The sequence below is a fragment of the Cervus elaphus genome, chromosome 24, assembly GCF_910594005.1.
Source record: "Cervus elaphus chromosome 24, mCerEla1.1, whole genome shotgun sequence".
Lineage (NCBI taxonomy): Eukaryota > Metazoa > Chordata > Mammalia > Artiodactyla > Cervidae > Cervus > Cervus elaphus.
Genome location: NC_057838.1, coordinates 1,439,663 through 1,453,058, shown reverse-complemented (window position 1 = coordinate 1,453,058; position 13,396 = coordinate 1,439,663).

Here is a 13,396-nt window from a genome sequence, read left to right as displayed (position 1 = left end):
AACTCGAGAATATACCCCAGGTTCCCGCCGCAACTCGAGAAAAACCATGAGACTTCCCCCTCGCCATGAGATGAGGCCCGATTCCCCTGCACTGCGTGCAGAGCAATTCCGTGTTGCACATCACACATGAAAGGAGCCTTGAGATCCTTGATGGCACTCCAGAGAAACCCCAAGAACACTGTTTCAAGGCTAGAGGGATCCTGAGGTCCCTGTAGCAACACGAAAGAGATCCGTGGACCAAGAATCAACTCGAGATGAGAGGTTAGTCCCTGGCTTCGACTCCAGAGGAATACCACCTTACCACAAGCACCTCAAGAGGAGGCTTCTCTCAGCTCTAGGTATGTGAGAGGGACCCTGATTTTGCGTCCTCAAGTGGAATGGACACCGCAATGCCCTGACGCGAAATTAGGCCGGATATGCATGCAGTGACTTGAATGCAGGCTCGTCTTGCATCTCCCAAGATGAAAGGATGTCTGAATCCCCTGTGAAGACCACAGAGAAAGACCTAGTTCCCCACCTCATCGCGACCGGAGGCCACACATCCTTTGAAAACTCCAGAGGTATGCGGAGATCAGTGCCTCCAAAGGGGACGATGCATGACTTCTCGTGAAACTTGATAGGAGTCCCAGGATTCCTGTGGCACGTGGAAAGGGACCCTTGGTCTCCCGCCTCAGCTGGAGAGGCGTCCCAATTGCCCTGCCAAGCCTCGAGGAGAATCCAGAGTTGTCCCTCGCAACTAGGCAGGAGTCCTGACGTCGCTGAACAAACACGTGGGTGGAAGGGCCATCCCCATCATAACTCGAGAATATACCCCAGGTTCCCGCCGCAACTCGAGAAAAACCATGAGACTTCCCCCTCGCCATGAGATGAGGCCCGATTCCCCTGCACTGCGTGCAGAGCAATTCCGTGTTGCACATCACACATGAAAGGAGCCTTGATATCCTTGATGGCACTCCAGAGAAACCCCAAGAACACTGTTTCAAGGCTAGAGGGATCCTGAGGTCCCTGTAGCAACACGAAAGAGATCCGTGGACCAAGAATCAACTCGAGATGAGAGGTTAGTCCCTTGCTTCGACTCCAGAGGAATACCACCTTACCACAAGCACCTCAAGAGGAGGCTTCTCTCAGCTCTAGGTATGTGAGAGGGACCCTGAGTTTGCGGCCTCAAGTGTAATGGAGACTGCGATGCCCTGACTCGAAATAAGGCCGGATATCCCTGCAGTGACTTGAATGCAGGCTCGTCTTGCATCTCCCAAGACGAAAGGATGTCTGAATCCCCTGTGGAGACCACAGAGAAAGACCTAGTTCCCCACCTCATGGCCACCGGAGGCCTCACATCCTTTGAAAACTCCAGAGGTACGCGGAGATCAGTGCCTCCTAAGCAGACGATGCCTGTCTCCTCGTGAAACTTGATAGGAGTCCCAGGATTCCTGTGGCACGTGGAAAGGGACCCTTGGTCTCCCGCCTCAGCTGGAGAGGCGTCCGAATTGCCCTGCCAAGCCTCGAAGAGAATCCCGAGTTGTCCCTCGCAACTAGGCAGGAGTCCTGACTTTGTTGAACAAACACGTGAGTGGAAGGGCCATCCCCGTCGTAACTCGAGAATATACCCCAGATTCCCGCCGCAACTCGAGAAAAACCATGAGACTTCCTCCTCGCCGCGAGATGAGGCCAGATTCCCCTGCACGGCATGCAGAGCAATTCCGTGTTGCACATCAAACATGAAAGGAGCCTTGATTTCCTTGATGGCACTCCAGAGAAACCCCAAGAACACTGTTTCAAGGCTAGAGGGATCCTGAGGTCACTGTAGCAACACAAAAGAGCTCCGTGGACCAAAAATCAACTCGAGATGAGAGGTTATTCCCTGGCTTCGACTCCAGAGGAATACCACCTTACCACAAGCACCTCAACAGGAGGCTTCTCTGAGCTCTAGGTATGTGAGAGGGACCCTGAGTTTGCGGCCTCAAGTGGAATGGAAACCGCGATGCCCTGACTCGAAATTAGGCCGGATATCCCTGCAGTGACTTGAATGCAGGCTCGTCTTGCATTTCTCAAGACGAAAGGATGTCTGAATCCCCTGTGGAGACCAAAGAAGAAGACCTAGTTCCCCACCTCATCGCGACCGGAGGCCTCACATCCTTTGAAAACTCCAGAGGTATGCGGAGATCAGTTCCTCCAAAGGAGACGAGGCCTGACTCCTCGTGAAACTTGATAGGAGTCCCAGGATTCCTGTGGCACGTGGAAAGGGACCCTTGGTCTCCCGCCTCACCTGGAGAGGCTTCCCAATTGCCCTGCCAAGCCTCAAGGAGAATCCCGAGTTGTCCCTCGCAACTGGGCAGGAGTCCTGAGTTCGCTGAACAAACACGTGGGTGGAAGGGCCATCCCCGTCGTAACTCGAGAATATACCCCAGGTTCCCGCCGCAACTCGAGAAAAACCATGAGACTTCCCCCTCGCCGCGAGATGAGGGCCGATTCCCCTGCACTGCGTGCAGAGCAATTCCGTGTTGCACATCACACATGAAAGGAGCCTTGATTTCCTTAATGGCACTCCAGAGAAACCCCAAGAACACTGTTTCAAGGCTAGAGGGATCCCGAGGTCACTGTAGCAACACGAAAGAGCTCCGTGGACCAAAAATCAACTCGAGATGAGAGGTTAGTCCCTGGCTTCGACTCCAGAGGAATACCACCTTACCACAAGCACCTCAAGCGGAGGCTGCTCTCAGCTCTAGCTATGTGAGAGGGACCCTGACTTTGCGGCCTCAAGTGGAATGGACACCGCGATGCCCTGACTCGAAATAAGGCCGGATATCCCTGCAGTGACTTGAATGCAGGCTCGTCTTGCATCTCCCAAGACGAAAGGATGTCTGAATCCCCTGTGGAGACCACAGAGAAAGACCTAGTTCCCCACCTCATCGCGACCGGAGGCCTCACATCCTTTGAAAACTCCAGAGGTACGCGGAGATCAGTGCCTCCAAAGGAGACGATGCCTGACTCCTCGTGAAACTTGATAGGAGTCCCAGGATTCCTGTGGCACGTGGAAAGGGACCCTTGGTCTCCCGCCTCAGCTGGAGAGGCGTCCCAATTGCCCTGCCAAGCCTCGAGGAGAATCCCGAGTTGTCCCTCGCAACTAGGCAGGAGTCCTGACGTCGCTGAACAAACATGTGGGCGGAAGGGCCATCCCCGTCGTAACTCGAGAATATACCCCAGGTTCCCGCCGCAACTCGAGAAAAACCATGAGACTTCCCCCTCGCCGCGAGATGAGGCCCGATTCCCCTGCACTGCGTGCAGAGCAATTCCGTGTTGCACATCACACATGAAAGGAGCCTTGATTTCCTCGATGGCACTCCAGAGAAACCCCAAGAACACTGTTTCAAGGTTGAGGGATCCTGAGGTCACTGTAGCAACACGAAAGAGCTCCGTGGACCAAAAATCAACTCGAAATGAGAGGTTAGACCCTGGCTTCGACTCCAGAGGAATACCACCTTACCACAAGCACCTCAAGAGGAGGCTTCTCTCAGCTCTAGGTATGTGAGAGGGACCCTGAGTTTGCGGCCTCAAGTGGAATGGAGACCGCGATTCCCTGACTCGAAATAAGGCCGGATATCCCTGCAGTGACTTGAATGCAGGCTCGTCTTGCATCTCCCAAGACGAAAGGATGTCTGAATCCCCTGTGGAGACCACAGAGAAAGACCTAGTTCACCACCTCATCGCGACCGGAGGCCTCATATCCTTTGAAAACTCCAGAGGTACGCGGAGATCAGTGCCTCCAAAGGAGAAGATGCCTGACTCCTCGTGAAATTTGATAGGAGTCCCAGGATTCCTGTGGCACGTGGAAAGGGACCCTTGGTCTCCCGCCTCAGCTGGAGAGGCGTCCCAATTGCCCTGCAAAGCCTCTAGGAGAATCCCGAGTTGTCCCTCGCAACTAGGCAGGAGTCTGACGTCGCTGAACAAACACCTGTGTGGAAGGGCCATCCCCGTCGTTACTCGAGAATATACCCCAGCTTCCAATCGCAAGTCAAGAAAAACCATTAGACTTCCCCCTCGCCGCAAAACGAGGCCCGATACCCTGCACTACGTGCAGAGCAATTCCGTGTTGCACATCACACATGAAAGGAGCCTTGATTTCCTTGATGGCACTCCAGAGAAACCCCAAGAACACTGTTTCAAGGCTTGAGGGATCCTGAGGTCACTGTAGCAACACGAAAGAGCTCCGTGGACCAAAAATCAACTCGAGATGAGAGGTTAGTTCCTGGCTTCGACTCCAGAGGAATACTACCTTACCACAAGCACCTCAAGAGGAGGCTTCTCTCAGCTCTATGTATGTGAGAGGGACCCTGATTTTGCGGCCTCAAGTGGAATGGACACCGGGATGCCCGGACGCTAAATAAGGCCGGATATCCCTGCAGTGACTTGAATGCAGGCTCGTCTTGCATCTCCCAAGACGAAAGGATGTCTGAATCCCCTGTGGAGACCGCAGAGAAAGACCTAGTTCCCCACCTCATCGCGACCAAAGGCCTCACATCCTTTGAAAACTCCAGAGGTACGCGGAGATCAGTGCCTCCAAAGGAGACGATGCCTGACTCCTCGTGAAACTTGATAGGAGTCCCAGGATTCCTGTGGCACGTGGAAAGGGACCCTTGGTCTCCCGCCTCAGCTGGAGAGGCGTCCCAATTGCCCTGCCAAGCCTCGAGGAGAATCCCGAGTTGTCCCTCGCAACTAGGCAGGAGTCCTGACGTCGCTGAACAAACACGTGGGTGTAAGGGCCATCCCGGTCGTAACTCGAGAATATACTCAAGGTTCCCGCCGCAACTCGAGAAAAACCATAAGACTTCCCCCTCGCCGCGAGATGAGGCCCGATTCCCCTGCACTGCGTGCAGAGCAATTCCGTGTTGCACATCACACCTGTAAGGAGCCTTGATTTCCTTGATGGCACTCCAGAGAAACCCCAAGAACACTGTTTCAAGGTTGAGGGATCCTGAGGTCACTGTAGCAACACGAAAGAGCTCCGTGGACCAAAAATCAACTCGAGATGAGAGGTTAGTTCCTGGCTTCGACTCCAGAGGAATACCACGTTACCACAAGCACCTCAAGAGGAGGCTTCTCTCAGCTTGAGGTATGTGAGAGGGACCCTGATTTTGCGGCCTCAAGTGGAATGGAGACCGCGATGCCCTGACTCGAAATAAGGCCGGATATCCCTGCAGTGACTTGAATGCAGGCTCGTCTTGCATCTCCCAAGACGAAAGGATGTCTGAATTCCCTGTGGAGACCTCAAAGAAAGACCTAGTTCCCCACCTCATCGCGACCGGAGGCCTCACATCCTTTGAAAACTCCAGAGGTCCTCGGAGATCAGTGCCTCCAAAGGAGACGATGCCTGACTCCTCGTGAAACTTGATAGGAGTCCCAGGATTCCTGTGGCATGTGGAAAGGGACCCTTGGTCTCCCGCCTCAGCTGGAGATGCGTCCCAATTGCCCTGCCAAGCCTCAAGGAGAATCCCGAGTTGTCCCTCGCAACTAGGCAGGAGTCCTGACTTCGCTGAACAAACACGTGGGTGGAAGGGCCATCCCCGTCGTAACTCGAGAATATACCCCAGGTTCCCGCCGCAACTCGAGAAAAACCATGAGACTTCCCCCTCGCCGCGAGATGAGGCCCGATTCCCCTGCACTGCCTGCAGAGCAATTCCGTCTTGCACATCACACAAGAAAGGAGCCTTGATTTCCTTGATGGCACTCCAGAGAAACCCCAAGAACACTGTTTCAAGGCTAGAGGGATCCTGAGGTCACTGTAGCAACACAAAAGAGCTCCGTGGACCCAGAATCAACTCGAGATGAGAGGTTAGTCCCTGGCTTCGACTCCAGAGGAATACCACTTTACCACAAGCACCTCAAGAGGAGGCTTCTCTCAGCTTTAGGTATGTGAGAGGGACCCTGATTTTGCAGCCTCAAGTGGAATGGACACCGCTATGCCCTGGCTCGAAATAAGGCTGGATATCCCTGCAGTGACTTGAATGCAGGCTCGTCTTGCATCTCCCAAGACGAAAGGATGTCTGAATCCCCTGTGGAGACCACAGAGAAAGACCTAGTTCCCCACCTCATCGCGACCGGAGGCCTCACATCCTTTGAAAACTCCAGAGGTACGCGGAGATCAGTGCCTCCAAAGGAGACGATGCCTGACTCCTCGTGAAACTTGATAGGAGTCCCAGGATTCCTGTGGCACGTGGAAAGGGACCCTTGGTCTCCCGCCTCAGCTGGAGAGGCGTCCCAATTGCCCTGCCAAGCCTCGAGGAGAATCCCGAGTTGTCCCTCGCAACTAGGCAGGAGTTCTGACGTCGCTGAACAAACACGTGGGTGGAAGGGCCATCCCCGTCGTAACTCGAGAATATACCCCACGTTCCCGCCGCAACTCGAGAAAAACCATGAGACTTCCCCCTCGCCGCGAGATGAGGCCCGATTCCCCTGCACTGCATGCAGAGCAATTCCGTGTTGCACATCACACATGAAAGGAGCCTTGATTTCCTTGATGGCACTCCAGAGAAACCCCAAGAACACTGTTTCAAGGCTAGAGGGATCCCGAGGTCACTGTAGCAACACGAAAGAGCTCCGTGGACCAAAAATCAACTCGAGATGAGAGGTTAGTCCCTGGCTTCGACGACAGAGGAATACCACCTTACCACAAGCACCTCAAGAGGAGGCTTCCCTCAGCTCTAGGTATGTGAGAGGGACCCTGAGTATGCGGCCTCAAGTGGAATGAGGACCGCGATGCCCTGACTCGAAATAAGGCCGGATATGCATGCAGTGACTTGAATGCAGGCTCGTCTTGCATCTCCCAAGACGAAAGGATGTCCGAATCCCCTGTGGAGACCACAGAGAAAGACCTAGTTCCCCACATCATGGCGACCGGAGGCCTCACATCCTTTGAAAATTCCAGAGGTACGCGGAGATCAGTGCCTCCAAAGGAGACGTTGCCTGACTCCTCGTGAAACTTGATAGGAGTCCCAGGATTCCTGTGGCACGTGGAAAGGGACCCTTAGTCTCCCGCCTCAGCTGGAGAGGCGTCCCAATTGCCCTGCAAAGCCTCGAGGAGAATCCCGAGTTTTCCCTCGCAACTAGGCAGGAGTCCTGACGTCGCTGAACAAACACGTGGGTGGAAGGGCCATCCCCGTCGTAACTCGAGAATATACCCCAGGTTACCGCCGCAACTCGAGAAAAACCATGAGACTTCCCCGTCGCCGCGAGATGAGGCCCGATTCCCCTGCACTGCGTGCAGAGCAATTCCATGTTGCACATCACACATGAAAGGAGCCTTGATTTCCTTGATGGCACTCCAGAGAAACCCCAAGAACACTGTTTCAAGGCTAGAGGGATCCCGAGGTCACTGTAGCAACACGAAAGAGCTCCGTGGACCATAAATCAACTCGAGATGAGAGGTTAGTCCCTGGCTTCGACTACAGAGGAATACCACCTTACCACAAGCACCTCAAGAGGAGGCTTCCCTCAGCTCTAGGTATGTGAGAGGGACCCTGATTTTGCGTCCTCAAGTGGAATGGACACCGCAATGCCCTGACGCGAAATTAGGCCGGATATGCATGCAGTGACTTGAATGCAGGCTCGTCTTGCATCTCCCAAGATGAAAGGATGTCTGAATCCCCTGTGAAGACCACAGAGAAAGACCTAGTTCCCCACCTCATCGCGACCGGAGGCCTCACATCCTTTGAAAACTCCAGAGGTATGCGGAGATCAGTGCCTCCAAAGGGGACGATGCATGACTTCTCGTGAAACTTGATAGGAGTCCCAGGATTCCTGTGGCACGTAGAAAGAAACCCTTGGTCTCCCGCCTCAGCTGGAGAGGCGTCCCAATTGCCCTGCCAAGCCTCGAGGAGAATCCAGAGTTGTCCCTCGCAACTAGGCAGGAGTCCTGACGTCGCTGAACAAACACGTGTGTGGAAGGTCCATCCCCATCATAACTCGAGAATATACCCCAGGTTCCCGCCGCAACTCGAGAAAAACCATGAGACTTCCCCCTCGCCATGAGATGAGGCCCGATTCCCCTGCACTGCGTGCAGAGCAATTCCGTGTTGCACATCACACATGAAAGGAGCCTTGAGATCCTTGATGGCACTCCAGAGAAACCCCAAGAACACTGTTTCAAGGCTAGAGGGATCCTGAGGTCCCTGTAGCAACACGAAAGAGATCCGTGGACCAAGAATCAACTCGAGATGAGAGGTTAGTCCCTGGCTTCGACTCCAGAGGAATACCACCTTACCACAAGCACCTCAAGAGGAGGCTTCTCTCAGCTCTAGGTATGTGAGAGGGACCCTGATTTTGCGTCCTCAAGTGGAATGGACACCGCAATGCCCTGACGCGAAATTAGGCCGGATATGCATGCAGTGACTTGAATGCAGGCTCGTCTTGCATCTCCCAAGATGAAAGGATGTCTGAATCCCCTGTGAAGACCACAGAGAAAGACCTAGTTCCCCACCTCATCGCGACCGGAGGCCACACATCCTTTGAAAACTCCAGAGGTATGCGGAGATCAGTGCCTCCAAAGGGGACGATGCATGACTTCTCGTGAAACTTGATAGGAGTCCCAGGATTCCTGTGGCACGTGGAAAGGGACCCTTGGTCTCCCGCCTCAGCTGGAGAGGCGTCCCAATTGCCCTGCCAAGCCTCGAGGAGAATCCAGAGTTGTCCCTCGCAACTAGGCAGGAGTCCTGACGTCGCTGAACAAACACGTGGGTGGAAGGGCCATCCCCATCATAACTCGAGAATATACCCCAGGTTCCCGCCGCAACTCGAGAAAAACCATGAGACTTCCCCCTCGCCATGAGATGAGGCCCGATTCCCCTGCACTGCGTGCAGAGCAATTCCGTGTTGCACATCACACATGAAAGGAGCCTTGATATCCTTGATGGCACTCCAGAGAAACCCCAAGAACACTGTTTCAAGGCTAGAGGGATCCTGAGGTCCCTGTAGCAACACGAAAGAGATCCGTGGACCAAGAATCAACTCGAGATGAGAGGTTAGTCCCTTGCTTCGACTCCAGAGGAATACCACCTTACCACAAGCACCTCAAGAGGAGGCTTCTCTCAGCTCTAGGTATGTGAGAGGGACCCTGAGTTTGCGGCCTCAAGTGTAATGGAGACTGCGATGCCCTGACTCGAAATAAGGCCGGATATCCCTGCAGTGACTTGAATGCAGGCTCGTCTTGCATCTCCCAAGACGAAAGGATGTCTGAATCCCCTGTGGAGACCACAGAGAAAGACCTAGTTCCCCACCTCATGGCCACCGGAGGCCTCACATCCTTTGAAAACTCCAGAGGTACGCGGAGATCAGTGCCTCCTAAGCAGACGATGCCTGTCTCCTCGTGAAACTTGATAGGAGTCCCAGGATTCCTGTGGCACGTGGAAAGGGACCCTTGGTCTCCCGCCTCAGCTGGAGAGGCGTCCGAATTGCCCTGCCAAGCCTCGAAGAGAATCCCGAGTTGTCCCTCGCAACTAGGCAGGAGTCCTGACTTTGTTGAACAAACACGTGAGTGGAAGGGCCATCCCCGTCGTAACTCGAGAATATACCCCAGATTCCCGCCGCAACTCGAGAAAAACCATGAGACTTCCTCCTCGCCGCGAGATGAGGCCAGATTCCCCTGCACGGCATGCAGAGCAATTCCGTGTTGCACATCAAACATGAAAGGAGCCTTGATTTCCTTGATGGCACTCCAGAGAAACCCCAAGAACACTGTTTCAAGGCTAGAGGGATCCTGAGGTCACTGTAGCAACACAAAAGAGCTCCGTGGACCAAAAATCAACTCGAGATGAGAGGTTAGTCCCTGGCTTCGACTCCAGAGGAATACCACCTTACCACAAGCACCTCAACAGGAGGCTTCTCTGAGCTCTAGGTATGTGAGAGGGACCCTGAGTTTGCGGCCTCAAGTGGAATGGAAACCGCGATGCCCTGACTCGAAATAAGGCCGGATATCCCTGCAGTGACTTGAATGCAGGCTCGTCTTGCATTTCTCAAGACGAAAGGATGTCTGAATCCCCTGTGGAGACCACAGAAGAAGACCTAGTTCCCCACCTCATCGCGACCGGAGGCCTCACATCCTTTGAAAACTCCAGAGGTATGCGGAGATCAGTTCCTCCAAAGGAGACGAGGCCTGACTCCTCGTGAAACTTGATAGGAGTCCCAGGATTCCTGTGGCACGTGGAAAGGGACCCTTGGTCTCCCGCCTCACCTGGAGAGGCTTCCCAATTGCCCTGCCAAGCCTCAAGGAGAATCCCGAGTTGTCCCTCGCAACTGGGCAGGAGTCCTGAGTTCGCTGAACAAACACGTGGGTGGAAGGGCCATCCCCGTCGTAACTCGAGAATATACCCCAGGTTCCCGCCGCAACTCGAGAAAAACCATGAGACTTCCCCCTCGCCGCGAGATGAGGGCCGATTCCCCTGCACTGCGTGCAGAGCAATTCCGTGTTGCACATCACACATGAAAGGAGCCTTGATTTCCTTGATGGCACTCCAGAGAAACCCCAAGAACACTGTTTCAAGGCTAGAGGGATCCCGAGGTCACTGTAGCAACACGAAAGAGCTCCGTGGACCAAAAATCAACTCGAGATGAGAGGTTAGTCCCTGGCTTCGACTCCAGAGGAATACCACCTTACCACAAGCACCTCAAGCGGAGGCTGCTCTCAGCTCTAGCTATGTGAGAGGGACCCTGACTTTGCGGCCTCAAGTGGAATGGACACCGCGATGCCCTGACTCGAAATAAGGCCGGATATCCCTGCAGTGACTTGAATGCTGGCTCGTCTTGCATCTCCCAAGACGAAAGGATGTCTGAATCCCCTGTGGAGACCACAGAGAAAGACCTAGTTCCCCACCTCATCGCGACCGGAGGCCTCACATCCTTTGAAAACTCCAGAGGTACGCGGAGATCAGTGCCTCCAAAGGAGACGATGCCTGACTCCTCGTGAAACTTGATAGGAGTCCCAGGATTCCTGTGGCACGTGGAAAGGGACCCTTGGTCTCCCGCCTCAGCTGGAGAGGCGTCCCAATTGCCCTGCCAAGCCTCGAGGAGAATCCCGAGTCGTCCCTCGCAAATAGGCAGGAGTCCTGACTTCACTGAACTAACACGTGTGTGGAAGGGCCATCCCCGTCTTAACTCGAGAATATACCGCAGGTTCCCGCCGCAACTCGAGATAAACCATGAGACTTCCCCCTCGCCGCGAGATGAGGCCCGATTCCCCTGCACTGCGTGCAGAGCAATTCCGTGTTGCACATCACACATGAAAGGAGCCTTGATTTCCTTGATGGCACTCCAGAGAAACCCCAAGAACACTGTTTCAAGGCTAGAGGGATCCTGAGATCAATGTAGCAACACAAAAGAGCTCCGTGGACCAAAAATCAACTCGAGATGACAGGTTAGTCCCTGGCTTCAACTCCAGAGGAATACCACCTTACCACAATCACCTCAAGAGCAGGCTTCTCTCAGCTCTATGTATGTGAGAGGGACCCTGAGTTTGCGGCCTCAAGTGGAATGGAGACCGCGATGCCCTGACTCGAAATAAGGCCGGATATCCCTGCAGTGACTTGAATGCAGGCTCGTCTTGCATCTCCCAAGACGAAAGAATATCTGAATCCCCTGTGGAGACCACAGAGAAAGACCTAGTTCCCCACCTCATCGCGACCAAAGGCCTCACATCCTTTGAAAACTCCAGAGGTACGCGGAGATCAGTGCCTCCAAAGGAGACGATGCCTGACTCCTCGTGAAACTTGATAGGAGTCCCAGGATTCCTGTGGCACGTGGAAAGGGACCCTTGGTCTCCCGCCTCAGCTGGAGAGGCGTCCCAATTGCCCTGCCAAGCCTCGAGAAGAATCCCGAGTTGTCCCTCGCAACTAGGCAGGAGTCCTGACGTCGCTGAACAAACACGTGGGTGTAAGGGCCATCCCGGTCGTAACTCGAGAATATACTCCAGGTTCCCGCCGCAACTCGAGAAAAACCATGAGACTTCCCCCTCGCCAAGAGATGAGGCCCGATTCCCCTGCACTGCGTGCAGAGCAATTCCGTGTTGCACATCACACCTGAACGGAGCCTTGATTTCCTTGATGGCACTCCAGAGAAACCCCAAGAACACTGTTTCAAGGTTGAGGGATCCTGAGGTCACTGTAGCAACACGAAAGAGCTCCGTGGACCAAAAATCAACTCGAGATGAGAGGTTAGTCCCTGGCTTCGACTCCAGAGGAATACCACCTTACCACAAGCACCTCAAGAGGAGGCTTCTCTCAGCTCTAGCTATGTGAGAGGGACCCTGAGTTTGCGGCCTCAAGTGGAATGGAGACCGCGATGCCCTGACTCGAAATAAGGCCGGATATCCCTGCAGTGACTTGAATGCAGGCTCGTCTTGCATCTCCCAAGACGAAAGGATGTCTGAATCCCCTGTGGAGACCTCAAAGAAAGACCTAGTTCCCCACCTCATCGCGACCGGAGGCCTCACATCCTTTGAAAACTCCAGAGGTCCTCGGAGATCAGTGCCTCCAAAGGAGACGATGCCTGACTCCTCGTGAAACTTGATAGGAGTCCCAGGATTCCTGTGGCATGTGGAAAGGGACCCTTGGTCTCCCGCCTCAGCTGGAGATGCGTCCCAATTGCCCTGCCAAGCCTCACGGAGAATCCCGAGTTGTCCCTCGCAACTAGGCAGGAGTCCTGACTTCGCTGAACAAACACGTGGGTGGAAGGGCCATCCCCGTCGTAACTCGAGAATATACCCCAGGTTCCCGCCGCAACTCGAGAAAAACCATGAGACTTCCCCCTCGCCGCGAGATGAGGCCCGATTCCCCTGCACTGCCTGCAGAGCAATTCCGTCTTGCACATCACACATGAAAGGAGCCTTGATTTCCTTGATGGCACTCCAGAGAAACCCCAAGAACACTGTTACAAGGCTAGAGGGATCCTGAGGTCACTGTAGCAACACAAAAGAGCTCCGTGGACCCAGAATCAACTCGAGATGAGAGGTTAGTCCCTGGCTTCGACTCCAGAGGAATACCACCTTACCACAAGCACCTCAAGAGGAGGCTTCTCTCAGCTTTAGGTATGTGAGAGGGACCCTGATTTTGCGGCCTCAAGTGGAATGGACACCGCTATGCCCTGGCTCGAAATAAGGCTGGATATCCCTGCAGTGACTTGAATGCAGGCTCGTCTTGCATCTCCCAAGACGAAAGGATGTCTGAATCCCCTGTGGAGACCACAGAGAATGACCTAGTTCCCCACCTCATCGCGACCGGAGGCCTGACATCCTTTAAGAACTCCAGAGGTACGCGGAGATCAGTGCCTCCAAAGGAGACGATGCCTGACTCCTCGTGAAACTTGATAGGAATCCCAGGATTCCTGTGGCACGTGGAAAGGGACCCTTGGTCTC